A 13818-nucleotide genomic window follows, 5' to 3' on the forward strand; every position below is an offset into this window, starting at 1 on the left:
TAGGGTAAGTATAGAACTCATCAGGACCCAGATTCTTTCATAGGGCAGAATCAGGGAGTGGCTATTAATGCCACCTAATGGTTAAAATTATCTATATCTAGATATTCACTTAGTACTTTAAACTTACATATTCAGAATTTAACAATTCCTTCTCCTAAAATGTTTTCTTTCTCATAATTATTCTATTTATGCTAAAAGCATCACCATTGGCCTAGCCGTACCAGATCTCAAATCATATTATAAAGGGGCAATCATCAAAACTATCTGGTATTGGCTAAGACATAGGTGGTGGATCAGTGGTATAGATTAGGTACACGACACAGTAGTAAATGACCATAGTAATCTAGTGTTTGATAAACCCAAAGACCCCAACTTCTGGGATAAGAACTATTTGGCAAAAACTTCTGGGAAAACAGGAGAACAGGATGGCAGAAACTAGGTATTGACCAATATCTTACAACTATATAGTAAGATAAGGTCAAAATGGGTGATTTTGATTTAGATGTAAAGGATAATGCCTTAGCAAATAGAACAAGGAAGAGTTTATCCGTCAGATCTATGGAAAAGGGAAAAATTTCTGACCACACAAGAGATAGAGAACATTATAAGATACACAATGGATAATTTTGATTATATTAAATGTAAAGTTTTTATACAAACAAAATCAATGCAACGAAGATTAGAAGGAAAGCAGAAAGCTAGGAAACAATTTTTACAGCAAGTGTTTCTGATAAAGGTCTTGTTTCTCAAATATATAGAGAACTAAGTCAAATTTATAAGAATACAAGTCATTCCCCAACTGATAAATGGTCAAAGGATATGAACAGGCAGTTTTCAGATGAAAGAATCACAGATATCTAGTCATATGAAAAAATGTTACTTATCACTATCTATTAGAGAAGTACAAATTAAAATAACCAATCAGATTGGTTAATATGGCAGAAAAGGAAAATGATAAATGTTGGAGGAGATGTGAGAAAATTGAAACACTAATTCATTATTGGTGGAGTTGTGAACTGATCTAACCATTCTGGAGAACAATTTAAAACTATGCCCAAACAGCAATCAAACTGTGCCTATCCTTTGATCCAGCAATACCACTGCTAGGTCTGTATCCCAAAGAGATCACCAAAAAAGAACTTATTTGTACAAAAATATTTATAGTAGGGGCGGCTAGGTGGTGCAGTGAGTAGAGCACTGGCTCTGGAGTCAGGAGAACCTGAGTTCAAATCCGACCTCAGACGAAACACACACACACACACACACACACACACACACACACACACAAACTAGCCATGTGTAATGTAATGCCAAGCAAAGGCATGTGACCTTGGGCAAGTCACTTAACCCCAATTGTGCTCCAAAAAGCAAAAAAAAAAAAAAGTTATAGTAGCTCTTTTTGTGGTAGCAAAGAATTAGAAATTGAGGGGTTCCAAAAAAAAGGGGGAAAAAAGGGGTGGCTAGGTGGCGCAGTGAATAGAGCAATGGCCCTGGAGTCAGGAGGACCTGAGTTCAAATCCGGCCTCAGATACTTAACAGAAAAAACTAGCTGTGTGACCTTGGGCAAGTCACTTAACCCCAATTGCCCCTCCAAAAAAAAGCAAAAAAAGAAAAGAAAAGAAATTGAGGGGATGCCTCTCAATTGGGAATGACTAAACAAGATGTGGCATACAAATGTAATGTATATCTGCTATAGGAAAGGATGAGCAGGTGAATTTCAGAAAAACTTGGAAAGACTTACATGAACTAATGCAAAATGAAGTGAGCAGAATCAGTAGAACATTGTACACAATAGTAGCAACATTGTATAATGATTAGCTATTACTGACTTAGCTCTTCTCAGCAATACAATCATTCAAGACAATCCCAAAGGACTCATGATGGAAAATGCTATACATATCTAGAGAAAGAACTGATGGAGTCTGAATGCAAATTGAAGCATACTATTTTCACTTCATTGTTTTGTGAGTTTTATTCTCCTTTTGGTCTGTTTCTTCTTTCACAACAAAAGTAATATGGAAATTTTTTTTACATGATTGCACATATATAACCTATCAAATTGCTTACAGTTTTAGGGAGTGGGGAAAGGAATTTGGAAGCCAAAAATTTTTTTAAATGAATGTTAAAAGTCGTCTTTACATGTAATAGTAAAAAAAATACTATTCGAAGTTTAAAAATAGATAAAGAAAAGCATTGCCATTTTCTTACGGAAGCTAAGGATTCAGAATCATCTTTGACCTTCCTGCTTTGTTAATGCCCATATGTAACCAAGTCCTAGTGGGTCTCTCCAGTGGTATCCTGGCAAATGTTTAACAATTGGCTCTCTGGAGAAAAAAAGTGCGCATAACACATTTTTAAGTTTTATCTGCATTATTCAAATTTTCTGGGGTAGCTACGGGGTTCAGTGAATAGAGCACTGGCCCTGGAGTCAGGAGGACCTGAATTCAAATTCAGCCTCAGACACTTGATATGCAATAGCTGTGTGACCTTAGGCAAGTCACTCAACCCCAACTGATTTGTTCTCCCCCCCAAAAATTTTGTTTTCTCTTAAGTTTTCTTAAGTTTAGACAATAAAGCAAGTGCTATTTGCATTTGCTTATTTCCAAGGTGTAAATGTTTACACTGAAAACTTAACAATTGTTTTTCACTCCTGGATCTACTTAAGAAACTTGTTTTAAATTGTCCCTTTTTATTTCCAGAGTTACCAATTGAGGCTAGATTTTATAACTATTGTCATAATTTCCTGACTAATCTCCCTGAATCCTAGGAAACCATCCCACTATACACTGCTGCCAAATTAATGTTTCTAATGCACAGCATTGTACAAATGAATAGAGAGCCAACCTGTAGTAAGTTTGAATTGAATTCAAACCTTACCTCTTACATATAGTGACTGCTCCTGGGCAAATCACTTAATTTCTCAGTACAGTGGAGAAGGATTGAGGAGGATTAGTCTTGGTAGAGGGAACTCATCAGCAATGAAATCATAAGTCTACACAAAAATAAAACTTAGTTCTAAACATATTATGGTCCTGCTTCACAACAGTCAGTGGTTCCCAATCACTTATTGAATAGGTTAGAATTTTTCTCCTGCCATTTAAGTCCCTTCAAAGTAGGCCTCTAAATTCCCTTTCCATCTTTATTGTTTACTATTCACCATCGATCTTGTACCTTATGCCCTATTCAGACTGGAGTACATCCACTCTTCACTGAACTACACACAGTGTTTGAGCTGGAACTGACCTTGAAGATTGTTCCAATCTCCTCATTTTACAGATTAACTTTTAATTTATCTTGCCCATAACCAGGCCCCAAAGACATTTTTCCAAATCATACATCTGAACTCATACTCTTCCCCTCTTCTAGCTCCCCTGTAGGTGTGGTCTTCTCCCATTAGAATGTAAGCTTTTTGAGGACAAAAACTGTCTTACTTCCTTATATTAGCACCATGGCACATGGTAAGTCTTAATAAAAAAATTGTTTTCATTCATTCAAACTGGGACCAAGAAAAAGGAAGTAACTGGTTATGTGGCTAGTTACACGGCAGGACAAAATCTTCTGATTTCAAGACCACTTCACTTTCTCCTCTGATATACTGCCCTCCCCCCGAATTTTGCCATTTTACTTCTATCATTCCTTTCCCCTTTATGGTACAATAGAGGGTCTTTGAATTTGAAACCGGAGGACTAGGGATTTCAATTGTTGATTACTATCAGAGTGAGAATGAGGTTGTCACAACCTGTCTTGAATTTGGTTACTTCATCTGTAAAATAACTGAGGGAAGGAAGTTAACCTCTAAGTTCTCTTCCAGCTCTAAATCTATCCTCCTTCCTACTACTGACCTCTTTCCCGCCCCTCAAAGCGAAGCTGCGAAGATTCTTTATGATCAAACTCCCCCCTCCCTCCCCCAAGTAATTTCTTTCTCTTCTGAGTGCTTTAATCATTACTACATTTATATATATAATAAATATATGTACATATTATACATATATAATATATAATAAATACTTGTGTATATGTCCTACCGTCCCTAACGTGTTTCTTGAAGTCAGGGACCTTATTTACTTCTTCCATAGCTAACCGGCGCAATGAATGTCGAAATCATTCAAATGAGGAAGGTTTGACCATATGAATGTTAGCTATTATTATTATTCAAACACTGGTCTTTTAATTCACATTGAATTACCCGACAAACCCAAGACGGCTTTCTGTCTAGCAAAAGAACTTTACTGTAAGATGAACAACTCTGGCCTAGGATACCTAAGCCAACAGAAGATCCACAGAAGATCCGCATTAGTTAGGAGTGGTGAGAAACAGGAAAGACTCATAATCAAGTTTAGGCGTAGCCTAGTAGCTTCCCCACAAAAGAAACAGTGTTGCACTGCACAAGCTATTTGCGACGGTCCTTATTTTGCAGTGCGTCCCTAACACGACGTACACGTCAGAGCGCCGGGGTTCCCGCCCCCCGGCGAGGTCCAGGAAAAATTAGAGGGAGACCTCACAAACGCTACGTCGCCCGCCGGGAGGCCGGGGCGTTCATCTCACAATGCGGCCGCGGCCCCTCCGACGGGCGCCTGCGCGCGCAGAGCCGGCCCTTTCTATCTGTTCCTCCCCCTCGGCCCCCTCCCCTCTTTCCTCCTCCACCACCGCCTGCCTCCCTCCCTCCCATGTCCTCACTGCAGTCCCTTCGCCAGCAGGGGAGCTGATCCCTGGCTTCCTGGTGGTGGGGAGGGGGAGGGAGGCTGGCAGGCGGCTAGCCCGTCGGAGGCTGGGAGGCCATAGACACCTGTACCGCCTGGTCACGTCGCCCCCCTCCCCTTTCCCAAACCTTTCTCTCACCCCACGCCTTCTCCCCTCGCTCCTACTCTCGTACCCCTCCCCTTTCCTTTCCCCTGAGGCTTCTCCCCGCCCCACTCGAACAGTGGCCCGGCTGGCTGTGACGTTGAGAAGCCCCGCCTCCTCCCGCCCCCCCTTATAAATACGGGCGCTTCGGGCGCTGCCTTCCCACACTCGCTTGCTCTTCGTCCCGGTTAGCTCCCCCATCTTTTTGCGTCGTCGCCTTTTTCTTCTTCCTTCCCTCAGTCTCTCCTTTTCTCGCTCTGTTGCTCCTCTCTTTAAGGAACCTGCCTATCATCCTAAATCCCCACCCGCCCCCCCTCGTTTTGGGAGTTTTTTAAATTAGCGTTTATTTATTTTTTTCTCCTCGGCCGCCGTCGCCACTGCTGCATAGCTGGTGTCGGTGCCGCGCTTTTCCCCCCCACGTCCTCCCCGCAGCCTATGGCCCAGGCCGCCTCGGGTATTTCTGCTTTAGGTAACCACATCCCTCTTTAAAAATTCCGCCTAAAAAGAGAAGACGCTTTACCCGACTCTTTGGGCCGTTATCTCACGTGAGTACCGACCCCTGAGGGGGCGCGTGGCGGCGGCGCAGCGCGGCGGCTTGCGGGGCGGCGCGAGGTGGCCGGTGGGGGCGGCGGGCGGTGCCGAAGGAGAGTTGGGGGCGGGGGGAATGGGAGGCCGGCGGCGGGCAGCTCTGCCCCCGATGCCTAGGCGGGGGGAAGTGGGGGAACGCGCTCTGCGTACTCCCGACTCCCTGCCCGGCTGTCCCGGGAGCACCCCGCCGGGCTTGTCGCCTCTAACATGGCGGCCGCGGGTGCGCGGTGGCGGGTGTCTGGGCCACCCGGCAGCCCGGCGTTGGCCATGGCCAGTGTGCAGGGGACGCGGGAGAGGCCGAAGCTCGAGTTTCTGCCTCGGACCTCCTTAAGGAACCGGCGTGGCGCCCTTTCTCCAGCGCGTTGGGCTGGGCTCTGCCCCGCCAGCCGCTGGGAGTGGGGGGGGGGGGGGGGGGGGCCGGCCCCGGGGGGCCCCCCCCCCCCCCCCCCCCCCCCCCCCCCCCCCCGGTCCCTCTCCCGTGGTGCATTGCTATTTCCGGGGGGGGGGGGGCCTCCCGGTTGCTACAACCGAAGGGGTCTGGGGTCGTCTGCCCCCGGCGCTGGACTACGGGGGAGGGGGCCCCCACACTGGGGAGGAAGGGCCGAGGTGGGGGAGAGCAGGGAGATGGACCGCCCAGCCGGACCTCTGAGAGAGTTAGGTTGGCTCTCGAAGCGATGGAGTGGAGCCGGCCTTCGCGGCGGTTGGCGTGGCTGCCTCCGCCGGGGGTTTCGGTTATGAATGGAACCGGGGGCGGGTCCTCACGCCAGGCCTCTGGTGACAGCTTCCCAGAGTTCCTGGGGTGGATCCCAGCTGCGGAATAGATGTGCCTGCCCTTTACTTGGGAGAAGGTTGACCGAATTTGGGCCAACAGCGGATCCCGGCTCCGGGGAAGCCCCAGTGTCAGGTACCCCTTCTGGAAGACTCGAGGGCTGCCGCCCCGCCCCCTGCGGCGCTCAGATTGGGCGGAGGCGCCGTCACTCACCCGAGTGGCCTCTTGGAAAGTAAGGATTAGTCACTTCTCTACTGTGTTCTTTTTCTTCATTTTTGGTGGAGGGAGGGCCATAGAGATAAAGGGTGTAGATTTAGGTTGGTTAATCCTCTCCGCTCAGGAAAGTAGCATATACTCTGTGCAAATAAAATTTTTCTTTTGCTTCAAAAATACTTAAGCAGATAGCTTGTTGGTCAGGGAAGCTGACTGTGTCCGTTGCACACTGGTAAATGACAGTTGGATTCCACTGAATCTGCTGCAGGTGGACAATTGAAGGTATTGAAATCTAAATTCCCACTAGTGAGCTCTAACTCTAGTGAGTTAGATGGGAAAATTGAGAACTTTAAGGAAGGGTGGGGAAGATAGTGGCTGTGAACACCAGGTTTGGTGGTGATCTGCTTTGATAACTGCTTACAACTGCCCTAGGCACCAGCATCTGATAACTGCCTCACCCCCAAGCAGCTTGCCTGGAAAAGTGAATTCCTGTCCAGGAAAAATGCCTTGTACTTACTTGAGAAAGACAGCAACCTGTTTGTTGGGGGGAGTTAAGAACGCTTTCAACCTTACTTAAATACGAAGCTCTTAATGCTCCTTTTATGCTAACTGTTCCCATTCACGTCTTGTGTTTATGTGCAACAGTTAAAATTGTGGACGCCCCTTAAGCTTTATCAGCTTGCTCCACTTCTGTCTTTCCCCAACTAGAAAAAAAAAGTGTCTAAAATTTGTTTTTCCAGCTCTACCCTCGGCCTTTGGGGAAGAACCCGAGAGGAATTTCCTCTCAATACAGCATTGCTGCAGCATTTTAGCGGTTTTTTTTTTTTTTGTTTGAATCGACTGTGGGTGGTAATGGGGGAAGGAGGAGGGGTTTGTTCCGGTCTGGACCGCTCCAATCTAGTTCTCTTCTTCCTGTCACTATGTGAACAATGCTGCTGTCTTGGAGAGGTTGGTGCTGCCTGTGTTGTGGTGGCCTCTGCACTATCCTTTTGCAATATAAATGGCATCTAACCCCAGGACCTTAAAGTCGTTTCCCTGGCGAACTGAACTTCTCCCCTAAATAGGCATAAGCATGGGGAGAACAAGCCTGTGGCTGATTGTGTGTCTTATTTAAAGGAAATAAAAATGCTGGTAAATGTTGCCTGTAACATTCTTTTTTCCCTTAAGAATGGTGAGTCTTTCCGTAAAAGCCTATGAAAAAAAGCGTATGAAAAAGCCTAGTTCTTTGGAAAACCTGTTTTTTAGGTGCAAATAACAGTGTTACTGGAAGCAAACAAAGCTCAAGATGTTGACAGCAGCTTTGTTACTAATATGGAGAACACTACTTGTGTATATTATGCAGCCCTTTTCTCAGAGGTAGTAAAATCTGACTGCTTATGTAGCAAAAGCTTTGTATTTGGGGATGCTGATGGAGCAAGTATGTTGGAGGTGGAAATGAGGTGGATGGCTTACACAAAAAGTAAAGGAGTAACACTGATTTGGAATTTTCATACGATGAAGATAATTTGTTCTTAAAGATCAAAGCATGTCAGATTTCTAGGCTTAACATGTGATAATTGATTTATTTTCATTCAGATGCAATAAAATGAATTAGCCTTACGAAGTTAGTTTTTACCCAGCTAATGGATAAATAGGAACATGGGTAATTTAAAAGTCATATGGGGGTTTGGAAATTACTCCTGCTGAAGTAGTGCTTTTAAAGTTTTTGGCATCTTGCTTTAAACAAAAAAAGTACCAATAAAACTTTAAAAATGTAGTTAACAAAGTGTTAGTTACACTAACCTTGTTCTGGTGGGGAAAAGAAATGTAAGATCAAGTTGGGTTTATTTAATTATTGATTTGAATATTTGTATTTTGTGCATGCCCCATTAAATTAAAATGTTCCCTCTGAGCTTCTCAAAGGATTCAAAATGGAAGCAGGTAGAAAAAATACTTTGAATGGAGTGTATAGTTGTGTAACTGACCAGTGCCATTCTGATTAGAATATTTTACCAGTTTGGATATGATGTAAATTGCCACTGCTAGTTAAAAACTATGTACCCCAAGCACTTAAACTGTTTGTTACATTACAGTTAAGTGCTTGATATTGAAGGTGAATACCTTTTTCTTGTCTAAAGAAATTCTGAAGTAAACAAACAGAAGGCTACTTATTTTGTAAACGAATGCTACTGTGTAACAGTGAATAGGACTCTATACTTTCTAGAAATGTGCACAGTGATTTCTGGTTTGTTTTTGTTTTTTTTTTAATAGATGTTTGTTAGGTCTTCTCAAGTCCAATGGGAAAGGAATATTGTAAGGAAGTGGGATAAAATTAAGCAGTGCCTTCTCAAAATTGTTAAGTTATTCTCAAAAACTATATTATGAAGATAGGTTAAAGAGAATATAACGGCTAAATAAGCAGGCCAGTGTTTTACAAAAATCCTTATATTCTGTGGTGTGGTTACTTAATATTATTAAGAAAAATAGAATGGGAATAATGTTAAGAAAAATAGAAAGGGTTTGTGAGGTGCTGTCTTTCTATCACCACATTAACACTTGAGAATATGAACAATGCTTTAATGAAACGGTGAAATGAACCTTTTTTAATCCACTTTTAATATATCCCAGTTAGGTGGAGTGTCATTTGTTGCCACATTTTCACATCTCCCTTTCTTGGCATATTACTCTAATAGTAAAGTAACTATAATATTGAAGCTCAGAGAGGTTAAGTGATTGCCCAAGGTCTCTTAATAGCTGGACAACCCAGGTCTCCTAATCATCAGATCAGTGCTGCCTCCCATTCTGGGGAAGCCTCTCCAGGGCCCTTTTCCTTTTTCTTGCCCTGTGGGGCATTCCTTGATCTTGGACCATACTAAAGACTTGGTAGGTGTGATATGAAGAGATTTATAAGAATAAATCTGAATAGTGATAATTCTTTACTTTTTCTTTTCCCCCTTCCTGTATCTTAAGAGCAGTAGTATCAAACTCAAATAGAAAGGAGAGAGACTTTTTTACATAAGGATCTTGGTGGACTGCATATTGACTTAATTTTAAAATGTGATGTTATCTATATTACTTATCTTGTTAAATATTTCCCAATTACATTTTCATCTGGTTTGGGTGTAGACTCAAAAGTATGTTGGGCGAGAGCACTGATTTTAGAGGACTGCTGCCTAACTCAGTTTGTGACCTCTGGGTTGCATTGCAGGTGGTAGTCCATGCTTTTTGATTGTCTGGAATTTGATTTATGAATAACAAAGAACAATGGTTCTTTGTTACTCATACCTTTACTTCAGACTCCCTCCTGCACTTAGAAATCCTAGTTTAGCCTGGTATTATTATTGTAGGTAAGTGGGAGGTTTGTCGTTCTTTTCATACTAAATTGTAGTCATTGACCTCTCTAGAATATTCAGAGATTGGGATGAAACTCTTCCGGTAAATTTAAACTATTTTAGAGTAATGGTTATTAATCCAACAGTCCTGAAAATTTCCCATCTGTTATTTGTGTTCTTTTATAACTGATGAAACTGTCAGTCATGAAATATGCCATACCTTTTCATTATTTTGATTTTACGGCAGTCTTTTTTTTTTTTTTAAACAAAGATACACTTTGATCATGTGAAGTAATAACTACTAATTTATATCAATAATTGCTCAGGACCTTCAGCAATAAAGAGATTTCTTAAGACTTTTATCTAAACTGTGTAAATCATGGTCAAATTTCAGTTTATTTTAAAAATAGAAACAATAATAACTTCTGCTGACCTCTTTATCTTACAAGTTATGGCATAGACTTCCTGTAGTACATAGGATAAGTCCTTCCTTGATTATTGAGCCCTATCAGAGGGTTGGGCGACTAGGTGATGAAGTGTAGATAGAGCACTGGGCTTGGAATCAGGAAGAGTTCATATCTGGCCTCAGACAGTTAGTAGCTGTGTGACCCTGGGCAAGTAACTTAACCTCATTTCTAAGTCTCTGTAAAATGAGCTGGAGAAGGAAATGGCAAACCATCCTAGTATCTTTACTAAGAAAGCCCCAAATGGAGTTATGAAAAGTTAGAGATGACTGGAAAACAATTGAATAATAAAATCACAGGATTGTGAAGATTAAGTGAAAGATTTAAAATGGATATGAATATAATACAAAAATATAGGAACCTATATCAAGCTTTTATTAGCATCTAATATGTACTAGGCCCTAAAGGACTTGCCCTGTACTCAAGAATAGAAGTTAAGTTCCTTGAGTCAGGAACTATTTTCCTAACAAAAGAAGTTTATGGATCTATAGCTCCTACAGTACCTGACACACTTGATAATGCTGTTGAATTTAAGCAGCAGTTGTACTACAGAAAGATGGTTCAACATATACACTTGTTAAAAATTTGAAATTTACCAAAGGCCTACAAGGATTTTAGTTAAGTCAGTAAACATTAAGTGTCTGCTATGTGTCAGAAACCAGGCTAAGGAGTGGATATGCAAAGAAAGGCAAAAGATAGTTCTTGTTCTCAGGGAGCTCACAATCTAATGAAGATATCATAAAGACAACTACGTACAAACAAACTATATAGAATTAGGGGGAATAGGAAAAGCTCCTTATAGAAAGTGGGATTTTAACTGGGACTTGCAGGAATCAGGGAAACTGAGATAGAAGGGAGAGTATTCTGGGCGTGAGGAAAAGCCAGTGAAAATGCCTGCAGCTGAGAGGCTCTTGTTCCAGGAACAACAAAGAGACTAGCATCACTGGATCAGAGTATGTGGGGGAGGGAGTTACAAGTAAGGTATGACAAGACTGGAAATGTGGGAGTTGGGGGGTAAAGTTGTGAAGGGCTTTGAAGGCAAAACAGGATTTATTTTATTCTGAAGCAGGTGGGAATTCTAGAGTTGGAGTAGGAGGGTTATTTGTTCAGCTCTGTGCTTTAAGGAAAGTTACTTTGTCATCTGAGTGGATAGACACATAAAACAGGCAGACCACCTAGCAGTCTATTACATAGTCCTGGTATATAAAGTGATGGGAGTGGTGGTGGCAGTATCAGAGGAGAGGAGAGGACATTTATCTGAGAGATGTTAAGAAGGTACAATTAATAGACCTTTGCAATATAATAGATATGGGGAAGGGGGTAGTGAGAATGAGTAGTCAGAGATAGGAAGAAAGGAGGGCTTTGTGGAGGGAGAGGGGATAATGAGTTTAGTTTGGGACATGCTAGATTTAAGATGTCTAACAGGACTTCAGATTAAGATATACAGTAGCAGTACATTGGAGGTTCTCCAGAGAGGTTAGGGCTAAATAAGTAGATTTGAGAATCATCAGCATAGAGATAATTGAATCCTTGGGAGATGATGACATCACCAAGTGAAATAGCTTAGAGGGAGAAGAGAACCAGAGTCAGAGCCCTGGACACAACCTCTAGGAAGATCTAGTAAAGGAGGTTAAGAAGGAGTGCTCATAAGGTAGAAAAACAAGGTCAGAATGGTGTCCTGGAAACCTAAAGAGAAGGCTTGTATTACCAGTTGTAGACTAATGGACTTTTTTTTTCTTTGCAAGTGGATATCTTTTTATTTGAAAAAGGAAAACTTGGTATAGGGGAGAGTTTGAGCACTTACTATGTAATTAACTTTACAGTAATAAACATTGAAGTATTCCTGAATATAAATTATTAGCTTTTTCTTTTTTGAACTCGTTGGTTACCCGAAGTCCCTTCCAGTTCTGAATTGTTATATCATTTATGGAAATGATGTGCAATACCTCTAACAGAATCTTCTACTAGTTTAGACTGTCTTGATGTGTATAGTTAAAATTTTTTGTTTCAGAATGACTTATGATTCTTATGGTTTAGTCATTTCTGAATACTTTTATTTTCCTTCTTAGGGCGAACTTTCTGACCAGGTATACAACTATCCAGAGGGCCTAGGAGAAGTGCTTTATAGAGAGCAGTTCGACTTCAACGCTGAGCCACCTTGGGAACCTAGCTGATGATAGGAGGGTTCCATCTCCTAACTTGTCCATGTAAGTGTTCCTAAATCTCATTTGGAAGCTCAGTGTTGGGTTCTTTTGTGCATGTTAATTTTTGATGGGTAGAATTGCCATGTTATAAGAACTCATCTGTAGTTAACTTGATTTGAACTCTATAGAAATTCTACTTAGATATTCTAAATATAAAAAACATTAAGGTAAATTAATTATTAGTATTTAAGTATATAGTCTGTAGGTTGATGTTCTCTTCGTATAAAATTGTTATTTCTATAGTCTATGTAAAAATCTTAAAATATATCACTGAACTAAAGTTTATGTCCTGTTTTCAGACAGATTATTTGGGAAGGTTTAGAAGTTTGTCTACATAAAATTCTTATCTAGAAGTTGATACATTACTGTAGTTTAGTATGTGTTTTGAGGTATAATATTTTTATATAACATGTATGAGAAATTACTTCATATTCTAGCCTTTAGTATTATAGTTTGGCTAAGAGAATCAACCCTTTGTATCTGTGAATTTAAAAAGATTAGCTTGGGTTTTTCAAATTGGTGTGGCATTTTGACTTTAAAGCCGTCTACATTTTTAAAAAACTGTGCATTTGTTTCTAATTACTTAATCTATGTCTTACTGACAGAATTTGCCGAGATTGTAGAGGGGTCTTAGGTGTGTTTTGAATTATTTTAAAATTGACTGTCAAGACTGTAGGAAATGTTAGTCATTACAGGAAAGATTTTAACAAAAAATTGGGTTGGTACCATTGAGTCCCTTGTATTGGCAGTGGGGTTCTCAAGACATTTCTAGGTTTATCTTTATTTGATAGAATCTCTTTAATTAACTATGTTGTCTTAAGTGTGTTAAAAACAAATATGAGAATTTAATTAGCTCAATTTTATTTTAACCCTAAGAGAGGGAGTTTTAGCTTTCTTAAGATCAATAGGAAGAAAAGTGGTATTATTGAGCAGTTGTGTTGTGATTTGGAAATAGTATAGACTATCAATTTTCCTTTGTACCATGATAGATCAGAAAGAAAAAATACCAGGGTAGCTGTGTGAACTTAAACTAGTCATTTAACTTGTGAGCCTTGATTTTTTAAATTTCATTTCATTTTTATAAGATGAGTGGCTTGTATACTAGATGCTTTCTCACTAGGTCCCTTAACAACTCTAAATCAGTGGCTCTAAATATCTTCAAACAAATTGGGTACATTTGAAGGGATTAAGTTTTTATTAGTATGTTTCCACATTTCATTTTTTATCATAATATCATTTTAAATAATAGTCTTTTTTCATCACTTAAGTATTTTATCAATTTTTATTCCCCTAAATATAGTGTGAAATGTAGACATTTTACTCCAGTCTCTCTTTTTTCTTTTTTAAACATCCACCCTAAGCAGGATTTTGAAAGATGGGAAACAAATATCTTCAAATAACTTTTTTGTGAACATTTTGGCTTTTTT

The 13818-nt window shown here is 40.7% G+C and overlaps 1 protein-coding gene across 4 annotated transcripts in view; it reads left to right on the forward strand.

Annotated features, from left to right (window-relative positions):
* Nucleotides 1–5008: 5008 nt before the first annotated feature.
* Nucleotides 5009–13818, forward strand: part of AZIN1 (antizyme inhibitor 1) — a 39883-nt gene continuing 31073 nt past the window's right edge. For 3 of the 4 annotated variants that reach the window (XM_069080994.1, XM_069080992.1, XM_069080991.1), the window contains exons 1-2: nucleotides 5009–5387; nucleotides 12257–12394. The gene's annotated coding sequence lies outside the window, so the exon portion shown is untranslated. Of the gene's footprint in view, nucleotides 5388–6211; nucleotides 6432–12256; nucleotides 12395–13818 lie in introns of all 4 variants that reach the window. The other variant, XM_069080993.1, reaches the window with a different exon arrangement.

This window comes from Petaurus breviceps, unplaced genomic scaffold, assembly GCF_028583685.1.
Source record: "Petaurus breviceps papuanus isolate PSGF00001 unplaced genomic scaffold, PetGlider_PUasm1.0 98, whole genome shotgun sequence".
In the NCBI taxonomy this organism is placed as follows: Eukaryota; Metazoa; Chordata; class Mammalia; order Diprotodontia; family Petauridae; genus Petaurus; species Petaurus breviceps.